This window comes from Alexandromys fortis, unplaced genomic scaffold, assembly GCF_014885135.2.
Source record: "Alexandromys fortis isolate MF-2015 unplaced genomic scaffold, M_Fortis_MF-2015_v1.1 scaffold_6, whole genome shotgun sequence".
In the NCBI taxonomy this organism is placed as follows: Eukaryota; Metazoa; Chordata; class Mammalia; order Rodentia; family Cricetidae; genus Alexandromys; species Alexandromys fortis.
In genome coordinates, this window is record NW_026067902.1 from 14,232,846 (window position 1) to 14,250,107 (window position 17,262).

General features: G+C 41.3%; 1 long non-coding RNA gene across 1 annotated transcript; it reads right to left on the minus strand.

The window, feature by feature from the left end:
- Positions 1-4,547: 4,547 nt before the first annotated feature.
- On the minus strand, positions 4,548-17,084 carry LOC126496774 (uncharacterized). The gene is made up of 4 exons (XR_007590424.1): positions 16,899-17,084; positions 9,717-9,831; positions 6,042-6,412; positions 4,548-4,926 (listed from the first exon to the last, which is right to left on the minus strand). It is a non-coding gene; the product is annotated as an uncharacterized lncRNA (long non-coding RNA).
- Between the last annotated feature and the right edge of the window lie 178 nt (positions 17,085-17,262).

A 17,262-nucleotide genomic window follows, 5' to 3' on the forward strand; every position in this document is an offset into this window, starting at 1 on the left:
GTTGGTTGTTGGTCTACTGTATACTGCTTTTATTAGGTTTAGATATGTTCCTTGTGTTCTCATCAAGACCTTTATCATGAAGGGTTGTTGGATTTGTTGAATGCTTTTTCAGCATCTAATGAGATGATCATATGTTTTTTTCATTCAGTTTATTTATATGGTGGATTACATTGATATGTTGAACCATCTCTGCATCTCTGGGATGAAGCCAACTTGATCATGGTGGATTGGTTTTTTTTTTTTTTTTTTTTTTTGATGTGTTCTTGGATTTGGTTTGCTAGTATTTTTGCATCAATGTTCATGAGGGAAACTGGTCTGTAATTCTCATTCTTAGTTGCATCTTTGTGTGGCTTGGGTATCAAAATAACTGTTACCTCATAAAAAGAATTTGACAATGTTCCTTCTGTTTCTGTTGTGTGGAGCAATTTGAGGAGTATAGGTATTAGCTTTTCTTTGAAATTCTGGTAGAATTCTGCACTAAAACCATCTGGCCCTGGGCTTTTTGTTATTGGGAGACTTTTGATGACCACTTCTATTTCCATAAGGGTCATAGGTCTATTAAAATTGTTTATCTGTTATTTATTTAATTTTGGTATGTGGTACCTATCTACAAAATTGTCCATTTCCTTTAAACTTTCCAATTTGTGAAGTACAGGTTTTTGAAGTATGACCTGATGATTCTCTGGATTTTCTCTGCAGGTGTTGTTCTGTTACCCTTTTCATTTCTGATTTTGTTGATTTACATATTCTCTCTGTGCCTTTTGGTTAGTTTGGATGAAGGTTTGTCTGTCTTGTTGATTTTCTCAAAGAACCAACTCCTTCTCTAATTGATTCTTTTTATTGCTTTCTTTGTTTCTATTTTTATTTATTTCAGCCCTCAATTTTATTATTTTCTGGCATCTACTCCTCCTGGATGAGTCTGCTTCTTTTTGTCCTAAAGTCTTTAGGTGTGCTGTTAAGTCACTTGTGTGAGATTTCTCCAGGTTCTTTATGTAGGCATTTAGTGCTATGAACTTTGCTCTTAGCACTGCTTTCAACGTGTCCCATAAGTTTGAGTATGTTGTGCATTTATTTTCATTGAATTCTAGGAAGTCTTTAATGTCTTTATTTATTCCTTGGCCCAGGAATGATCCAGTTGAACACTATTCAATTTCCAAGAGTTTGTAGGCTTTATGCAATTTGTGTTGCTATTGAATTAAGCCATGGTGATAAGATACATGGGGTTATTCCAATTTTTTTTGTATCTGATGAGATTTGCTTTGTGACCAAGTATGTTGTCAGTTTTAGAGAAGATACCATGAAGTGCTAAGGAGAAAGCATATTCTTCTTGTTTGGGTGAAATGTTCTGAAGATGTCTATTAAGTTCATTTAAGTAACGATATCTGTTAGTTCTCTTATTTATCTGTTAAGTTTCTGCCTAGAAGACCTATCCATTGGTGAGAGTTGAGTGTTGACGTTTCCTACTATTAGTGTAAGGGGTTTGATGTGTGATTTAAGCTTTAGTAATGTTTCTTTTACATATGTGGGTGCTCTTGTATTTGGGGCATAGATGTTCAGAACAGAAATTTCATCTTGATGGATTTTTCCTGTGATGAGTAGGAAGTGTCCTTCTCCATCTCTTTTGATTGACTTTAGTTTGAAGTCTATTTTGTTAGTATTAGGATAGCTATACCTGCTTTTTTCTTAGGTCCATTTGATTGGAATATCTTTTTGTAACCCTTTACTCTGGGGCAATGCTTATCTTTGATATTGAGGGGTATTTAAACAAACTGTTTAGTCCAGCTTTTTGGTAGCTGCTTCCTCTTCCATGGACTCTATTTGCTGGTGGTGAGCAGGGGCGCCACGGCTCCTTTAAGAAAAGGCTTACTAACTCAGCATAAGAAATGACAGCTTCCATGGTAGTGTTTGTGTGTTTCCCTTCTTTGGGGTTTGCTAGTGTAATGTGTGAGGTTACTTGTCTGTGTTTCTGTGGGTGCAGTTAATTTCCTTGGGTTGGCGTTTTCCCTCTAACACTTTCTTTGACACTGGATTTGTGGAGAGGTAATGCTTAAATTTGGTTTTGTCACGAAATAACTTGTTTTCTTCATCTCTGGTGATTGAAGCTTTGCTGGGTATAGTTGTCTGAGCTTGCATATGTGATCTCTTAGTGTCTGGCTTTCACAGTTTCCATTAAGAAGTCAGGTGTGATTCTGATGGGTCTGTCTTTATATGTAAAAAAAGAAAAGGCCTTTTTTTCATTGCAGCTCTTAATATTCTTTCTTTTTCTATATGTCTAGGGTTTTGATTATTATATGGTGAGGGATCTTTTTTTTTTTTTCTGATCCAGGCTATTTGGTGTTCTGTAAGTTTCTTATACTTTCATAGATAAATCCTTCTTTAGGTTGGGAAAATTTTATTCCATAATTTTGTTGAATATAGTTTCTGTGCCTTTGAGCTGGAGTTCTTCTTCTATCCCTATTATTCTTAGATTTGGTCTTTTCATGGTGTCCCAGACTTGTGTTAAGAATTTTTTGAATTTAATGTTTTCAAGTCTGCAACTGTTTGAGCTGTTTGCTTCACCTCTTTGATTGTTTTTTTTTCTTGTTTTTTTTTTCAAGAGATTTGTTNATACATTGTTTGTCTTTTCCTCCATTTCTTGAAGGGAATTTTTATTTTCTTCTTTAAGGGTCTCTATCATCTTCATAAAGTTATTCTGAAGGTCATTTTCTTCTGCTTCTTCTGTGTTAAGATGTTCAGGTCTTTTTGTTGTAGGACCACTAGGTTCTGGTGGTGCCATATTGGTTTTTATGTTGTTGGAATTATTCTTACACTGCCGTCTGCCCATCTTTTCCTTCAGTGGGTGCAGGTGGGGCCTGTGCTTCAGAGGGTCCCTCTTCCTCCAATTGGTGAAGGTGGGGCCTGTAGTTTAGGTGGTTGTTCTTCCTTTGGATGAAGGTGGGTGCTGATTAGCCTGTGGGGCTCCTCTACAGGGCAGTCTGGGCAAAGGCTCTGGTGGTCACAGATGTGGTGGAGGATGGTAACAAGTGTGTGGAGGCTGCTTGGCGTCACTGGGGCTTGGTGGGTGGGTTGGGGTGTTCCTTCCTGGGCAAGTGCCTAGAGAGCTGAGCCCTCTAAGCCAGGGCCCAGGTGCTTACCTCTCCAGGGACAGTCTGGACCAAGGCTCACCTTTGGGCTATTTTACAAGTATGTAAATTGTAGATAACCCATCACAAACAAAATAAATTTTTTTCTGTACTGTGGAAAGTCAAGTGGCACTGTTGATCAACGAGTCTTTGGATCCATTTAAAGACTTCTTTGAATGAGCAGAAATATCTGCCTGGTTCTTCCACTAACTAATGAATTAAATAAAACCTCACTACATTTTCATGGCATGTAAGTGACAATCATGAGTTTATCTCATTTGGAGGATTATTCTTTAACAAAGTAGAAAGGGAGAAAATCTAAATAATGGCTCCTGTGGAAGCTGTAACTGAGCACTGTTTCTTTGAATATTAAATACATCACTTGGAATTACTATTCTAAGCCCCTGGTCAACTCTTTTTAGTGGTGACCAAACAACTGATCATTTCAATAGTTGTTATTATGAACCATTTAAAAATATGGTGGGAAAACCATTATGGTTTTCTTCCTTAACAGAATGTTTCATTATTCCTGATAGCATTTTATTCTAAAAAAATGTGGGTTGGTTAGAGTTTATAAGACACTCATCTAGGATCTTATTGTAGAAAGTCTATAAATATTTCCTTAGAAAGTATTTTCCAAGTCCAATATCTGGTCTATTCAATAAGAAGCTGTGTGTCAGTGTTTGTGTGTCTGTGTGTGTGTGTGTGTGTGTGTGTGTGTGTGTGTATGAGAGAGAGAGAGAGAGAGAGAGAGAAAGAGAGAGAGAGAGAGAGAGGGGGGTTAAATACTATGACCTAAAGCAACTTGAAGAGGAAGGGCTTCTTTCTGCTTACAATTATAGTCCATTGTGAAGGGAAGTCAGGATTTGAACTCAAAGCAAGATGCTGGAGGCAGGAACTGAAGCAGAGGTCATAGAGGATTGTTGTTTACTCACTCACTCAGCTTGCCTTTTTATACAGAAAAGACAGCCTGCCCGAGGGTGGCACCTTTGACATCAGGCTGGGTCATTCCACATCAACCCTCAATCAGGAAAATATCCCCACAGACATAACTGTGGGCCAATCTGATGGAGGTATTTTCTCAATTAAAAGTCCTTCTTCCCAGATAAACTTAGCTTAAGTCAAGTTGACCAAAATCAAACCAAATCAATCTACCAAACAAACAAAAATTGCACAGTGTGCATGTGTTTGCATGTGTGTGTGTACACACGTGTATGTGTATATGTGTGCATGTGTGCGTGGCATCTGTGTATGTGTATGCATCTGCAATTATTCCTCTCTTCTATTTTCTCCATCAGGAGTTTTAAATTTTATTTGAATAATTAGATTATTATGTCTTGAATTAAATAGTGATGCATTTAATGACTTTAGTTTTAATAGGAACTTTTATTATTTGCCTAATTATTTATCATAAATGCAAAAGAATAAGTCATTATGTCTATTTTTCTCTGAAAATCAGTATTTGTATAAATTTAATATATTTCTAAATTTAGTGTCTCTCTGTCATTATTTCAAGTGGTCATAAATGGGCTAGGCATTCCTGCTTTGAAAATAGTCTCCATACCTCTTAAGAATAAAAAAGACATAGAAAAACTAAAATTCACCTTTCCTTTCTTAAAATATAGCCCAAGTAAAGGATGCTTTTAGGCATGGCTATATTGGAACAAGAGTGCTCCAAATGCTGACTGAAATTATACACTTCTCTCATCCATACTTGACCAAAAGATAATTTCAGGCATTGCTTCGGTTCCATGACTGCCAGCATCTGGAGGTCAGGACTGGGCGTGGCCAATCAGGGTGCTTCCTGTGAGGAGAACAGAATGCAAAAGAGTAGAGATTTGAAAATAATGCTCAAAGATGAGGTAGAATCACCCCTTTCCTAAGCATGAGCGTATTTTACATTTTTCATAACTGTTCTTTCTACTTCTTCTTTCAGAGTTGCCATCTGTCCTTAACAATCCATTACTTAAGTTCATTTGATCATCCTCTGTAATGTCTAGACTTGAGGGTTTGACCTTAGAAATTAAGAAGTCTTTCAATCCCTCATTACCTCATTTGTAAAATAGTGTTACAAAAGGATTTTTCTCGTCTCTTTGCATGGTTGTTTGATTTAGATAAAATTTGAGCATGTTTGGTCAAAAGGATTTTTTCAATTAAATCTGATGAAATAAGCCCTATCTACTCTGTGGTCGCTGTGGTTCCATGTAACTTATAAAGGTTGTGCAGCTGTGCAGGTAAAGGTCCTCACCTGATGGCTTGAGTTCATCACCTGGGACCAACATGGTGGAAGGACAGAACAGACTCTCCAGGCTCTTCTCTGACCTCCATGTGAGCACCCTGGAAGCACACTCTCCCACACTCACACACTTATGCACTCACTCTAAGTAAAAACATGTAATTGAAAATTCCAACAGAGGTGAACACAAGGGGTGCAAATACAATCTCCGTAAAAACAGGTCTCCAATGCGCATGTGCACGTGATGCATCCAATGTCATGCTGCTTTACTGAGCCTGGATCAAGACATCTAGGAGGAGTGAATGTGATCAGGGTGCATTCCCCAATAATCAATAAAAGCACAATGCTGGAAAAAAAAAAAAGTCTAGGATAGAGCCAGTGGCTCTGCACTTCAGCAGGTCTCAATCGATATCCAGTTCAGTGGCTAGGTCCCAAACTCTTGATGGGTCAACAAGAGGCAGAGGCTAAGAAAAACTAGGTACCCTTATATGCTCAAACTTATGGGAAACTGGAAAGTTCAGTGTTGGCCAAAGCACAGGAAAAGACTCGTGGTCTTAAATGATGGTGAGAATTCACTTCTGATACCTGAACTCAAGATGAAGCTTAAGATTGCTTTCATTGTTGCTAAGGAAACAAAACCCAGTGCCATCTGTCTGGTCACATGTCGGGATAAGGGCGCTCACCTGTGTAGGATTCCAAGTGATGGTGATCGACACTGCTTCTGGAACAGTGTATGAGCTGTTCAACCAAAAAGAAGGATGCTGTTTTGCCACTTGGTTTCCCTTTCCCATGTGCATATACATGCTGAAGCTTTGTTTGCTACCGTGTCTTTATCTGCACATGCCTTCTTACACGTGAGTCCATGGAGAGTCAGAGCATCTTCTATTTTTCTCTGTAGACAAACATGCTTTATGTTTGTAATAATATTGAAGTCGGTGTTTCATTTCATTAAACATCAATTAGGCTCCCGAGATAGTGAAGGCAATTCCTTCCCCCAGGCTGATCAGCTCTTGCTGGAAGGACCACGTTACTGGCTTCTCATCCCATGAGGTGTCTGCAGCAAAGGTACAGAATTGGATAAGGCCATCTTTACAGTACACTGACTTGTTAGGTGTCCCCTCTCTCCGTGACCCAGGCACTGTTCTTGCTCCTAGTGTCGTGATGACCTTGTACCAATTTCCTTGCTCAAACCCCATTCTGCTCTCAAAAGTGCCCCTTCTTTGTCTCCTCAATTGGGAGCTACTGTACCCAATCTGTCTCTAGAAGACTCCACTTTAACCTTGATGTCGTCAGCTGGAGAATCTGTTCCTTGTTGCCTGAAAGGAGCTGCTGGCTTTTTGGCTGGGAGCCCTCCCGGTTCTCATCTTACCCTGCCAGCTGCTCTCTTCCCTCTGCCCTCCTCTCTCTCCCATGCTCCCCAGGAGTCAGCTGGACCCTGCCTATCTTGAGCTCCGCTCCATTTCTGGGTACTCTTTGGAAGACTGCAAGCCATCCGCAGTGCAAGGCCCTCTCTAGATTGTTGTTTAACCACCCAAGGACAGTCCATTCCTTGCGGCTTTTTCTGTCACTGGTTTTCAACCGTTTTTTCCCCCCTCGCCCCTCAGCTTACAGATCCAGCTCTTTAAACAGCGATGTCTCGGCTCCCTGTGCAGAAGTTTTGGATCATATATGCTTTTGATACCAGAGTCTTGGACAAGAAAATGTTTATTGAAACATGGATGATAAACTAATTTGAGAACTTGCATGATGGATGCAAGGGGCCATTCAGCTCAAATGTTAATTGGGGCTTCTACTGGTATCTCTGAGGGGAAAGATAATTTTAGGAATCTGGACGAGGCTAACCGTTCTTTCCAGACACATTCCAGAGCTGACCACTGCCTGGAGCCTGCCTATTTTCCTGGGTCATCCTGATGCCATGGTAACTGCCCCCTCTGTTGCTATCCAGTCTCTGAGCTGCCAAATAAGACAGGATGGAGGGGAGAATGCTTCTCAGGACTCTTTACCTGGCCTTATTCTGCCCCCGCCCCCCTCCAAGAGGGAAGAATGGTACCTACTGAAGAATCACACAGACTGAAACTGAAAATTGAAGTTCATCTGAGGGAGGGCTTGAGGAATTTAGGTGTGTAACACAGCCCCTGACCACCCGTACCCTATCCTCAGTACCCCCAAGTTGTGCAGGACATGCTATCCAGCTTTAGCTTCCTCACTTCTTTGGCCAACCTCTAACGCTAGGAGGGCAGCCCTACCCAGCCTGCCTGGTTCTCTGTCCTTTGCCTGAGAAGATAATTCCAATTCTCTCCTGCAGACAGACAGCCCAGGTTTCCAGCCTTATTGGTGGCCGAGCCTCCGTATCCTGCTTCACAAACACTTCCCAGCCAAAAGCTTTGGACGTTGCTTCACGGGGTCAGCACTGATATCAGAGCACTCTATTCCTTCCTTCTACTCAAACCTATTTAGGCACTCCAAACCTAGCTATATCACCAAGAATGGTCGTGCTTTAAATTGTTTCCTCATTGTTGACATCTGACATACTTTAGCTTTGAGAAGTCCTAACTATAAACCAGTAAAGAGATTGGGCAGAGTCTGGCTTTATTTACCTGCCTCATTCCTTGCTGGCAGCTCTAAGATCAGCAGCAGCCATGTTTTTCTAAGGAGACAGAGCTGCCTGGGCTTCTGCTCCTGCAGCCCCACCCTGCCGTCGGAGGATTGTTCTGAGTTTCTTGTCTAGTCCTTCCTCCGAGTCCCAGAGGCTGTTCCTGGAAAGCTAAGTTCTCATAAATGGCACCCTGTTTTCTAGATGGTGGAAGAGCATGGTAAAAAGAATAAAGGAACAAAGAAAACTTAAGTAAGAGACTGAGAGAAGAAATTAAGCTAAATCAAAAAGCAGTGTATAGCCTTGATCCCCAGCACTCTTGAATCAACAGCTTGACACATTGGATTCTTATCTGTCGATGTAAGAAAATCTATACTTTCTTCTATTTCTATTGTTTTTTATGGTAAGGAATCAGCTAAATATTTTTCTATTGTCTTCCTTACATTTTAAGAATTTTTCTTTTAATAGTAAAATGTTATAATGGTCTGAATTTGGTTTAGTTTATGGTGTTGGTCTAGGACAGCCTCAGGGATCAGGGAAGACCATATTGGAGGTGCTGGAGATACAGAGGCATATCTGCTTGCCATGCTCATGGGCACTCTCCAGAACCACAGGTGTGAGCCAGATTTTTATCCCTTTGAAGAGTTCTGCTTTTGGATAACACTCCCTGTGTGATATTTGATCCTAGATGCAAGAACAATATTGACTGAACTTAATTTGAGTATTCTTGAAATGAACTTAGAGATGCCGAGAAATTCTTTCTCAGCCCAACCCCTCCCAAAGAAGAAAACTAAACAAGAAAAGAAGAGGACCGATTCACTCGCTGCTTATCATGGAGTCTAAAACACGTCTTTGGAGGGGGAAGGCATTTTGTGTAATTTTAAAAAAAGAGAAATTTCTCAGAAAAAAATTGAAACTTGGATAATAAAGAAAGTGGAACCCTTCTTTACAGCAACATAAACCAAAATAAAATTCAGACCATTATAATACTTGAGCATCAAAAGAAAACAATACTTAAAACAAGGAAGAATAAGGTAAATATTTAGCTGATTCCATTCCAGAAAACCCTCTCCATAGCAATGGAGACTATGGAGGAAAATGCAGATTAGCTTATGTAGTGATATAAAAATCAAATGTGTCAAGCTGGATTAGAAATAGCATTAGACACCGTATGTCAGATTGGAGGAACTCGCTTTAAATAACCTAAATGTCTGAGCAGTTTTCCCAAAGCAATATGAAAAACTCTTAAGACGTTCATTGATAAATCAGGTTTTTAAAAAGGATGAGGAATTCACGTGTGAATAAACTTTCAGTTCATGAGCAGTCAAAGAAATGCAAAATAAAATGATAAGGGTCTACCGTTCATATGAAAAGCTGACACTAAAACTTAGCCAAATGGGATTCAGGTGAGAGTGGAATGATATAGAAAATTTTATACTCTGGGCAGACAGTTGGTCTGATAGCTTCCAGTTTAGAATTAAGCATCAAAAAATTGAAATAAGTGAACATAATACACATGCACATGCACCCCCCACATGCCACACACTGCACATACATATATAATATTTGAGACATAGCTAAAGTTGCCATTTGTTGTAGCAGGCCACTTGTTTGTTCCCAGCTGCTCAGACCAGAAGTAACCACACAGAAACTCTATTATTTGCAATACTGTGTGGCCAATAGTTTAAGTATATTTCTGGCTAACTCATACATTAATCTAACCTATCTCCATTAATCTGTGTATTGTCATGTGGCTGTGGCTTACCAGCAAAATTTTAGCATATCTGTCTCTGGCGGCAGCTCCATGGCTTCTCTCTGACTCCACCTTCTTTCTCCCAGCCTTCAGTTTAGTTTTTCTTGACTAGCTCTTCTCTTTTGCCCTATCACAGACCAAGGCAGCTTTTTTATTCATTAATGATAATCACAGCATAGGGAGGGGAATCCCATATCACCTCCCCTTTTCTGTCTAAATGAAAAGGAAGGTTAGGTTTTAACTTTAACATGGTAAAATTAAGTATAGTAAAACAGCAACCAAGCAAGAATTATGGTTACAATATTTATATCTACCTTATATTTTATCATAACTAACAAAAACTATAATTATGTGTTCTTTAACTCCATCAAAGACTCCAGAAGGATATAGTACTACCTACGTAAACAGGAAGTGCAATGTAAGCAACTTCCAAAACTCTAGAATTGACAGAGACATCTCGCTACCTGGTCACCCAGAGTTCTTCTGTATCATTGGGGCATCCAATCTTCAGCCCACAGGCCCATAGTATCCAGCGGACTTTTCCACAAATCAGGGAATTTCAAAGACAGTCACTTTCTTCTGTATCCTGCAGAATGTCTAGCAGACTCTTTCATGAAGCAGGAACCACAAAGGACCATCTCACCTTTAGGCAAACTCATCAGTCATCTGCCCATGGGTCCTGCATGTCCATCTCACACACCATAACATCAAGCAGTCCAGGCAAGAACAGTTTCTTGCCCAAATGGCTAGCAAACTCCATAAGGAGCCTCTTCAATGCCCATCTTCCTCTTGAAGTAATTGGTGCTGACAGGAGCAGATGTGTCTCATTGTCATGAAAAGTTCTAAGTTATTAAAATATTTCAGAAAATGGAAACTAGGGTTTCCAATATGCTAGGCAAGTACTCAACCAATGAAGTCCTATCTTCACCACCACCACCCTGCCCCCGTGTATAAAAGGGGTAAGGAAAAATGCAGCCAAATTATAAAAGTTGGAACTAGCTAATAAATCATAAAAATCTGTGTGCCACACTAGTAGAGCGCAATATAAAAGTAAAACATATGAAATGAGAAAAATACCACTGATATAACTTTGTATTAAAAATAAGAAAAATAGGTCAACTTTAACAGCATCTATGTATTAGCTTTCTATTGCTGCAATGATAAATCACCACAGACTTAATGGCTTAATACTATGTAGTTGACTATTTTAAAGTCCTGGCGTGCATCTCAAGGTCTTGAACCAGCATCTGCAGAGCTGTGTTTGCTCCCAAAGGCTCGTGGTAGAATCCACTTTCTTGTTCACTCCAATTTGGTGGAGGGCATTCCCTGAGGTTGCTGGATGAGGGCCTGGGTCATTGCTCTCTGCTTTTAACCCACATGAGGTAACATCATGGATGGGAGAAGGCAGAAACAATGAAAAAGTTAGCTAATAGAGGGGAGCGCTGTGACATGCTGAGCTCTGGATGTGATATGGCTGTGGCCCACATCAACTCACAGTAGTTGTAGTCGTCTATGGAAGACCAAGTCAGTCAAAATCCCCCGTAGATGGGGAGGAACCGTGAGGCCTGTCCTTGGTAAAGGAGTTTTGGTCAGTTGATGGCTACTGAGGGAAGATGAGTCACTTTTTGTGGGGATACGGCCACTAGAAGATTGCTCACACTACAGAAGATAGCCCCACACCCATGAGCATAGAGACAAACCTAGCTGGACTCAGGAGGAATTTTAATAACAATAATAGCAAGAAACGGACATGAAATCAGGAGAACAGTGTGCAACAGATAATATTAGAGAGAAGCAGTGGTTGATAGATACAATTAAAATACATTGCATAAATGTAAAGATTTTCAGAAAGTAAGTAAAATATTAAAAATTCTATAATGTTCTTTTAATTTTCCTGAAGTCAGGAAAAATATCAACACAGTGATTTGGGCTGGGCTAACAGCCCAGCTAGGGGAACAATTAACACACAGTTAGGGACTGCTCTGTGAGTTTCCTCTTCAAAGGGGACGTCTAATGGGGGAGAATCCCCTGATAGTAATATCCTGTGGAATCTGAATGCCTCTTTCACTTTCCAGTGGGTATTTCCCATAGCCTTAGGCCTTTCTTGAAAGACACTGGTTCAGTGCGTGCACATTGTCATGAAGGATAGTCAGTCAACACACACTTGGAGATCTTTAATGTTTCATGGTGACAGGTATTGGTGGCACACAGCGGGTGAGGTCAGAAGGCTGTATTGGTATGTGTAGCTTTTTCTGAGACTAACGGATTATATAAACTAAGGGAAAATAACATTCTCTGACCAACACTCCAAGACTCTGCTCGGTACTGAATATTTTGTCTATTTTCTGTTCCTTTGACCCTAGGTCCTTATTGGGCCACGACACCATCATGCCTTTCCTTTCTCTTTATCTAAAGTGTATTAATACAACCCTCTTTTAATCCTAGAAGGTGTTTTCCCACCTACCTGGTTCCCACAGACAATGCTGCCTACTCTACCCCTCCGCTCTGCCACCCTCCTGTCTGTCAACACTCAACTCCCCATTCTTATCCCCTTTATTTTAAACCCACATGGCCAGAATGAATGCCTTACTGCAAAACAGAATACGGATGGCCCCCTTCCAGGAGAGCTTTCCCGATGGATGCTTTCTCCTTCCTTGTGGAACTTCTGGCTCCTCAACTCCTTGGTCTTGTGTTGCTTTGGGGATTTTCATGATTAGAGTGGTGGAGAGAAAGGGCAGACCAGAGAGCAGTCTGGAGTGAGAGTGTCCTTCACCCCAGAGCTGCTCTTTGCAGTGAAGACTCTATTCTCCCACTAACTCCAAGCCAAGCATCTGGGTTCTCACTGCCAACCTTAATAGACACTTCCGGTAGAGAGTGACTGTTCTAAGCTTGAGGGCCATTAACTCTAGCGTCAGTAAATGCAATGGCACTTCTCCCGGGGCCCATAAGCAGTCCATTAGGCCACACTCGGGTTACTTGACTCCTTGCCTGGCCACTTCATTGTCTTCAGTGTCGCTCTAGACTCATGTGCCTTAGCTCCGCGTTCTCTCTGCACTGTTCTTCCTAAGCTCCCGCAGGTAAACTCTCACCTTCTCTGCCTTCTGTCTCTGATCTTTGCTTGCTGAGAAAAGACATAGTCTACATTGGCTACATTATACATTATCATTCCTGTGTTGTACAATACCAATTGTTTGATTTTCAGCTTACTTCTTATAACGAGTAATTCAAATATGTCAGAATATCTGCACAGGTCCTTCACAATAACAATAATAGTAGTATTATGATTGCTGTGATTTTTTTAATTATTAAATTGTGATTGCTAATAATTGTACAACATTATTGTTGCCTGACAATACTATCAGCAAATATTGCCATTGTACTTAACCATATTCCACACCTAAGTATTTAACAACGATTAAATCACTGACTTCTCCCATTAACCTTAGAAGATAGGGAGGGATTGCTAACCCTTCCATTTATGAAGCCACAAAGTGTTTAACCAGTCCTTGGTGGTCGGGTGCTGGGTGACAGTCTGTGCTCTACTGTATCCCTTGAGTGTACGTCTACCCATTCCCATTCTCTCAGTGGACCATTTCTCTTCTGATGTCATGGAGAAAATCAAGGCCATGTGAACATGGGCTTTCTGACTTATCTTCTCTTTCTGTATTTTATCTTTTGGTCCCTAAGACCATTCTGGCTGCTTCACTTTAATCTCAGAAAATGGTATTTTCCTGGCCCATTAGGCAGCCCTGATGAGTTCTTGGGCCGCTCTCTCTAAAGAGTCACATTTGCACCAAATTGTTCCTGTTCATTCCTAGGATCTTTAGTTTTTCCTCCCTTGAGAGCCTCAGCTTTGCTAAGTGTTGGTCTCCCCCTCATCCTAAGAATGTCTGAGTCTCGAATATTGCATCTGGGAGAATGTGACTGTTCCTTTCTCCTTCTCAGGTCATGTCCTTGTATCCAGGTATCTGCTTTGAGTTCCAGGTCTTGCCTTGCCTTTCACTACTTTGGGCTCCTAATTGTGTTCAGGGAACGATTGTCCCAGTGGGTTGATTAGCTTGTCCCTGCCTTGTCTCCTAGAGGTGATTACATCCCCTTAGAAACAGAAACTGTGCATGTCTCCATCAATTAATTAGCCAGCTAATGGTTTCATTAAAGCATTTTTTTTTCGAATGCCTACTGTACATTAGCGATCCCGATCAGAATTAAGAACCCAAAATGAATGTAGCTGCCCTTGAATCTGGCCCTGGTAAAGGGTAGCTAGCTACCTGCAGTAACACAACAATGAGAGATTTGGGGGGAAATCTGGACATAGGCACTGTGCAGAAACCATTCTTACATCATTTAAACTTTAGGAAAAGAGACATATCCACAGTTTACTGATAAGGCAACTGGACCATGCAAAATATTTAAGTTTCCTGATGTTGTGCAGCTAAATATGAGATCATGTGCCTATGATGTGCATAGGGCGGATGACCTGAGAGCCTAGAGGACAGACATCTGGGGAGGAGAGTCACTCCACAGGGTTCATCAGCATCGAATTTGCATCTTGGAGGAGGAATAGGTATTTGGTGGACTGGAACATGATTCAGACCGAAGAGTCTCCGTGGCGTAATTCCAGGGCACACCGCTGTGAAGGAGTCGATAGAGTCATGCGCTTCAGCAATGCTTCTGCCCAGGAAATTCAGGGCATGAATAAGCTGAGAGTCCTTAGACAGTGACTGTGTGATAGAAAGGCTTGCAGCATAAAAACATTAGAGATTTCTGTTATGTTTTAATGTTTAGCAAAGGGCTGAATTGTTTAAACAATCTATCTCACACTGGAATTGCAAGTAAATGCGTCTCACAGGGTTGGAGCCAGAACCTGTGGCATTCCTATGAGCTGGAACAGTTCAGAGCCTTCTTAAATTCATTATTATGTAACTTTTCTTATTGTAGTTTGTGCATTTTCATCCTTGGGGATGAGGAAGGTGAAGTAATTTAAGACACTTCTTGGTCTGTTGCAGAAGGATCCAGAGACATCACAGTCTAAACCCACTCTTTATTCTTGTCCATTCAGATGTGCAATGGGCTGTGATAGATTGGAATATTCAGTCCAAGCAGCTATGGTCCTGGTTGAGGAGAGGGCAACATCCAGGCAAGGAACCTAATGCTTACATCTCTGCAGTATTACTGTGAGGATGTTACCCATAATCTTTACTAAGAGTGAGCTGACAGCTTTGGCAGGCCTAGGCTCAGGCTACAGAACTACTCCTGACTCCCCTATCCAGGGGTTTTGCTTGTCCTTTCCTAAGGCTCACAATTCAGACCTCTGTCTTTAGCTTACGGTAGAGAGAACTTGCCTTGCTGCTCCTTGACTTGGTCATGTCTTCCCAGACAGATCTTCCCAACCTGTGTTTCTGATGCCATCAGTTCCATGGGAAAGTAACTAAACCAGGCTTAATACGGCAGGTCACGTTAGGACTGTTAAAAGTCTTTAACTCATTACGATAAATTCTAAAGTCTCCAAGAAAGGGGGAGAATTTTAAAACTGTGTTGCTCTTAGAAGCAGCTTCTTTCTGGAGCAGTATTAGAGTGCTAAGTGTTCTGTCCAGCAGGTTTGGGGACATGCTGCGCAGTGCTCTTATAGCAAACAGTAACACTGTTCTTACTGACTTAAAATGCATGACGGTAAGTTGTGGCATGGCTAGGCCTTTTCCAGTTAGCTAGAAAATTATATATGGACTGTGCAACTAGTATTTCTCAAAGTTTTTTTTTAAATATCTTATGCGGTTCCTAGAATCTGTTACATGTTTTGTGGGCTACCAGTCTGAGATACTTCTCTCTGCCTCTGTCTTTCCTCATGTCTCTGCCTCTGTCTTTCCTCATGTCTCTGCCTCTCTCTTCCAAGCAGGATTAGCTTTCCTGAACCCACCACCGTCTCAAAGCAAAGGTGATAAAGTAGGAAATGCAAGTAGCTTATGCATCACTATGGGATGGGTTCCAAAGGCCCAAGTCCTTGGAGAAAATCAGAGGATTTCAAATTCCTTCAAAAAGAGTATCTGGGGGTACAGACACACAATCAAGAAGGACAATTCTACAGACCAGAATCAGATGATAAAGGAAAATACCGAGGGAAGGAGAAAGGAGTGCACAGAGCTAAAGCCCGAGGCAGATGAATGCAGCGAGGCTTGGAGGAAGACAACTGGGTGGCAGATGAAGGACAGGAACTGAGCGTGGCAGCACAGAAAGGTCTTCATCTTCCAAGGCTAAGTGAGACGCAGTAGCAAGCTCGGCTGGAGCTGACCTCACCTGTAACCTGTGTGTGGGTGACTGATCTAGGATCCAGGGAGCAGCATACTCCTTGGGCCAGGGTTTGGTATCCTCGAGAGCCTTCCAGGGAACTGTGGAGTGGGCTAAAGGCTGCTGTGAAGGCTTGGGTTTGAATTCCTAAACAACTGGAAGGAGCATACTATTATAAAAGGTGAGGAGAGTTTAAATGCTCTCAATCCTTCACTTTCCTAGGGCTGGGACTGCCCACAATCAGGTCCCAAGGTGAGCATCTATCTCCACACCAAATCTCTGGCTCTTGAGATGTCCTCATTGTAATACCTGCCTTTATAAAATTTGCCCAGCATCAGCCCATCATTCACGTCTTGATATTTGTCATAGTTAGCACACAGCATCCTCTACAAACCTGGTCCTCTAGTGACTAGGAAAGCAGTTAATAAAGCCCCATAGACTTTGGTACACAGGGAAAGGACACTGGTTCTTTGAACCGGCTCGTTATCCTCATCTGCAAGATGAGCCAGCTGCAGCAGAACATCCCTGAGCTTGGTCCAGTGCAGGCGTGCATGATCCCCCATCCCCCTGAACAGCACAGGCAGGCTTTCAGGCAGCATTTTTGGAACACTTACTTTTTCCATTCTCTTAATCAAGGCCGTATTCTCATGGACTGAAGGGCCTTAGTTTGTGCCTTCTTGAAAAGTGACATTATCTAACTTATTTGTTACTCAACTTATAACCCAACCATTCATTTACATATTATTGAGTGTTTACCATATCACTGGGTTGCAAAAACTAATACATGATCACTCTCTAAAAAAAGTTTAAGGGTGAATGCATTGATTCTCAATCTTTCCTGCAGCCAGGAAGCCCTGGTGGACACTGATAAAATCCTATTATATTAGAAGTCAATATTTATTGAGCACTTACAGTCTGCCAGGCTCTCTGCTTGTTTCAGATGTGGTTTTTATTCCTCATTTCTTTGATGTACTTTTCTTCCATTTACACATGAAGGGATGGGAACTTAAGCTCAAGTACCTGTGGTTAATGAACTTATAGAAGCAGGATTGGGTCCGGAGCAGCTCACAGCGAGAGCCTACGTTCTCTATCCCGGAACAATACTGGCTGCTTCTGAAGCTGGCAGCTAAAAGCCACACTGTACAGTGGCAGGTTCTGAGATTCAGTGTCACGTGCTCGACAGTCATTGTCTCATTTAATACTAACGACAGCTCATAAATGGCCACTTTCACAATCTACAGATAGCGGAGACATTCTTTACTTAAAAGGCTTAAAT